Below are 5793 nucleotides of genomic sequence, written 5' to 3' on the forward strand. Positions count from 1 at the left end.
ACATGGGGGTGGGAGTAGGGTTGAGGGTGGGGGTTTGGGTGAGGGTTGGGGTTGGGGTGGGGGTGAGGGTGAGGGTGTGTTGATCTGCCACAAATTACTGTCTTTTATTAGTAATATCAGGATCTCCCGATTAAGGGTTTCAATACCAGATTTGCCCCAGTTGATTCGTGATCAACTATGTTCAGCTATGTATCAGCTATGTATGAAGTTCTTATTGGATTTTCTATAAGATGAACTGCTACATTAGTGTTTTCTCCTTCATAATGAGAGGTGAAATGAGGTTTAACGTTGCGTTAAAAATTATTGCACTTAGATAGTGACCCTGTGTGTGTGTGCGTGCGTGCATGCATGCGTGTGTACACCCTTGTGCTAGACTGGACAAATGGCAGTTTTATAGTCAGAGCCCACTGAGATACCATGCTGCAGTTAAACATTGATACTACACGTAGACACAGTGTACTGACTCAGAATCGACCGGTCCTTGTTTTATCCACAAGATAGTACAAGCAGCCTTACAGACAAACACACACATGCATGTTGCTATATGACTTATCTCAATGTTAAATCCCATTTCACTTCACCTCACCTCCGCTCACTTAGCAGTTTTAACTTGCAAACTGTATGCTTGAAGAGTTATCTCCCTTGGGAGCCTTTTTCTCTTCAGTGCAAATATATAACCTGTGATCCAATAGCTTTTTTGCAGCCTTGATATATTTTACACATAGATCTATGATATATGGTCAGATGTTAGAGAGTAAGGAGTCACGTGTGCTTCTGGTGATGTTGACACTGCAGGGAGCAGTAATGTTGGCTGACAATCTCATCAACTTATATTTTTGTGTTTGATGAAACATTATCCTGATGGAAAGTAACTTAACACTGTGGAGACCTGGGGCAACCTGGTGCTTTGTGAATACACTCATGCTGAGATGCAGGTTTGACTGCCCACTATCATTGTGTGTGTGAAGCCCTTGTAGTGATGCTGTTATAATATTGCAGCACATAACCTGAAAACTCACTACAATGAAGCACTTGAGCTGTGTTTAATATTATGTGATTCTTTTCCACCACAAAGTACAAGGGCGGATCCAGCATTTTTAAAAGGGAAGGGTCCAAATATCAAAATCCTCTCTCAGTCAAGTTTACTGCCTACAAAACACATGTTCATGTTTAGGAATCATTCTTCACAGGTTGTTCATATAGTAGACTGATCCTCAATCTGACAATATCTAAAATGCTCACAAAACACAACAAAATGAGGGTCACATTTGTTGTTAATTTTAAGACCTCATTACTATGATTTCAGATCTTGTAGCAATGTAAATGTACCACACACCAGTGTACCCTGCAGGATTTACAAAGAGTGATATACATAACAATTCAATTATGGCATAAAGTTTCACATTGTTCATGTTTATAACTGATGTCAAATTGTCTTTGCAATATTCATATTTTTGCAATTGTAATGTTCTATCTTACCTTGTAATAAGGTAAATGTGTACATGTGTAAACCATGGTAATGCCATTTTAGGCATTAGAAACACTGAAATAATGTTGCACATTGTTGACTGTCCTGTCAAAATGCCTGGAAAGTGTTTTACATGTTTGAGAGCAGTCAGTGCCTTGAATGTCAGCTTAATTAATTCTGTTGCATATATGAACACATTGTCAATGCTTTAATTTATATACACTACGTTCCTCAATCACTTGTGAATACAGGGGGCACGGGTGGCCCAACAATGAGTGCTCTGAACATTGAGCGCTCTGAACAATGAGTGCCCTGACCAATGAGCGCTCTGAACAATGAGCGCTCTGAACAATGAGCGCTCTGACCAATGAGTGCCCTGACCAATGAGCGCCCTAACCAATGAGCACTCTGACCAATGACTGTCCTGACAAATGAATGCCCTGACAAATGAATGCCCTGACCACTGTGTTCACTATCTGTATATGCAAGGCGTTCACTGTTCACAATCTATATATGCCATGTGCTCAGTTTTGAATACACAATTTACTTACAAGGGTATATGAGAATACATATACATACATATTTACTTACATTGATATATAAAAAAAGTTTTTCACCAGAGAAGTGTTATGTTGTTCATGATCACATTAATGTAAAGAACTTGAAGGAGGTTGTATGGAATTCATTTCCCCTCATAACAATAATGAGGTGGTATTAGTCAGTGTTGACCACCAGGTTTTCTGTGTGTGGCTTATCTTCTAGAACCTCGTCAAGCCAGTTATGAACAACAAACAATATGGCTTTCCCTGTGGCATTCACCAAGGCAATTACCATAGTCACGTCCCAAACCTTGAACCATTTCAATTCAGAACCACGCCAGTCACAGACACTGAACATCTTACTGTAACATACATGTGTGTAACAGGTACCGTCCATGCTTTGTGGTCCAGAACCACGCCAGTCACCGACACTGAACATCTTACTGTAACATACATGTGTGTACCAGGTAGCGTCCATGCTTTGTGGTCCAGAACCACGCCAGTCACCGACACTGAACATCTTACTGTAACATACATGTGTGTACCAGGTACTATCCATGCTTTGTGGATCAGAACCACGCCAGTCACAGACACTGAACATCTTACTGTAACATACATGTGTGTAACAGGTACTATCCATGCTTTGTGGATCAGAACCACGCCAGTCACCGACACTGAACATCTTACTGTAACATACATGTGTGTAACAGGTACTATCCATGCTTTGTGGATCAGAACCACGCCAGTCACCGACACTGAACATCCTCCTGTAACATACATGTGTGTACCAGGTCCCATCCATGCTTTGTGGTCCAGAACTACGCCAGTCACCGACACTGAACATCTTACTGTAACATACATGTGTGTAACAGGTACTATCCATGCTTTGTGGATCAGAACCACGCCAGTCACCGACACTGAACATCTTACTGTAACATACATGTGTGTACCAGGTCCCATCCATGCTTTGTGGTCCAGAACCACGCCAGTCACCGACACTGAACATCTTACTGTAACATACATGTGTGTACCAGGCACCGTCCATGCTTTGTGGTCCAGAACCACGCCAGTCACCGACACTGAACATCTTACTGTAACATACATGTGTGTACCAGGTACCGTCCATGCTTTGTGGTTCAGAACTACGCCAGTCACCGACACTGAACATCTTACTGTAACATACATGTGTGTAACAGGTAGCGTCCATGCTTTGTGGATCAGAACCACGCCAGTCACCGACACTGAACATCTTACTGTAACATACATGTGTGTACCAGGTACCGTCCATGCTTTGTGGATCAGAACCCAGCAGTCACCGACGTGAACATCTTACTGTAACATACATGTATGTACCAGGTACCGTCCATGCTTTGTGGTTCAGAACCCAGCAGTCACCGACGCTGAACATCTTACTGTAACATACATGTGTGTACCAGGTACCGTCCATGCTTTGTGGTTCAGAACCCAGCAGTCACCGACGTGAACATCTTACTGTAACATACATGTATGTACCAGGTACCGTCCATGCTTTGTGGTTCAGAACCCAGCAGTCACCGACGCTGAACATCTTACTGTAACATACATGTGTGTACCAGGTACCGTCCATGCTTTGTGGATCAGAACCCAGCAGTCACCGACGTGAACATCTTACTGTAACATACATGTATGTACCAGGTACCGTCCATGCTTTGTGGTTCAGAACCCAGCAGTCACCGACGTGAACATCTTACTGTAACATACATGTGTGTACCAGGTACCGTCCATGCTTTGTGGTTCAGAACCAGGCCAGTCACCGACACTGAACATCTTACTGTAACATACATGTGTGTAACAGGTACCGTCCATGCTTTGTGGTTCAGAACCCAGCAGTCACCGACACTGAACATCTTACTGTAACATACATGTGTGTACCAGGTCCCATCCATGCTTTGTGGCTCAGAACTGTTCTCATCATGGTGACATATGTCTTGCAGCAAGACTGCCAACACATGACCACAGAAAATGATCATAATGATAATGCACAGGGCATAAACATAAGTAGACACCACAGGAGAGATTGAACTACCTGGGCTTCACAATTCCTATGTATGCCCCATCCAGGAGCACCCTCTACCTTTAATAACCAACCTGTGAAGATCTGGGGTAGAATAGGTCTTCAGCAACCCATGCTTGCCGTAAAAGGCGACTATGCTTGTCGTAAGAGGCGACTAACGGGATCGGGTGGTCAGACTCGCTGACTTGGTTGATGCATGTCATCGATGCTCATGGTATCAATCACTGGATTGTCTGGTCCAGACTTGATTATATACAGAACGCCGTCATATAGCTGGAATATTGCTGAGTGCGGCGTTAAACAACAAACCAACCAATCAACCAACTTTAATAACCTCCCTTTACATCTGGCTTTAGCTTTAAGATAAATCAATTTCATTCTAATTCACTCAATTCAACCAAATGAACTTTCATTTCTCCTAACATCACCAAAGTTTCATGAGACATATCAACAGCAGGGATACATCCATCTTTCCTGGGATACTTCAGTCCCTCTTGGCCAAAAGGTGGGCAATCAGTGATGCAAGTCTAGGAACAGTCTGCAAAAGTCACATTCCTAAAGGAGGGCAAGGGTGGCCTTGTCGTCTAAAGCTCTGCAATTTGCTATGCAGCGTTGAGTCCCTTGGGCTTGACAGAAACCTATGATTGTGGGTTTGAACCCACGTTTTTCTCCGAATATGTTTCTAGGTTTGTCAGCACCATACCTATTTGCTTTTGGTTTTAACCAAAGTGGTAAACATCACTTTGGGCTTTCCTTACTCACTCACTAACAGTCCTGAATTTAACTAATGATACAGTTTTCCGTAAGACTAATAATCAACGATCAGGATAATATATCAATTACTTTGTTTCTGAATGATTAGATATTACAACCAAGACAGTGACAATGTTTCTGTGTGTCAATGGGGGGCACGGGTGGCCCAGTCGTCTAAGGTGCTGCGTTTTGCTGTGCAGAGTTGCATCCCTTGGGCACGCCAGAAACCCATGATTGTGGGTTCGAATCCTGGTTCGCCCCATTTATGTTTCTAGGTTTGTCAGCACCATACAAGTAAACGTCCGAGACCCGCATCACTTCGGGCTTTCCTCCCACATTAAGCTGATATGCCGTGATATAACTGGATTACTGTTAAAAGCGGTGTTAAACCCAACTCACAAATTCACTAACTGTGTGTCAATGGCTGGGGAACAGGAAGTCCTCGGTATGCCATGAATGAGGAGCTCGTCAGTCACTGGTTTGTCTGGTCCAGTTAGCGTATGGAAATGTCAGTGGGCTGTCAAAAGCCTCTGGAGGTTTCATCCCAGTGAGATTAGGTGTTTGCAAGATGGAGATCCCACACTAATTACTTCCAAGTGGGTTCTCACTGGGAAGTCGGAGGAACCACGGGTACATCCAACACCATTTTTATGCTTTGTTTTTATTTCAGCATTTACTTAGGTTGATCATTCTCTTATTCTATCCTTTAACTTTTTTCAGTGTATTACTATACAGTAGAGTACTTGAAACAAATAGAGATGCTACCATCTAGTAACAAACCTCAATCGATGATGTTAATCTAATGATATTTTTTTCAGTTTACAGCATATCTAACATCTAAGCATCTTTGCGAGGCAAGGGAATTAACTGACTTTTATAGTCAGTTCACTCCCTTGCTTTGGGAAGATGCTTTCCAAACTACCTGTCTCTAACATGAAATTTAAAAACTTATGACTACAAAACTTTGAGTAGTGTGGGCA

Source organism: Haliotis cracherodii, unplaced genomic scaffold, assembly GCF_022045235.1.
Source record: "Haliotis cracherodii isolate W230 unplaced genomic scaffold, xgHalCrac1.p SCAF_2, whole genome shotgun sequence".
Lineage (NCBI taxonomy): Eukaryota > Metazoa > Mollusca > Gastropoda > Lepetellida > Haliotidae > Haliotis > Haliotis cracherodii.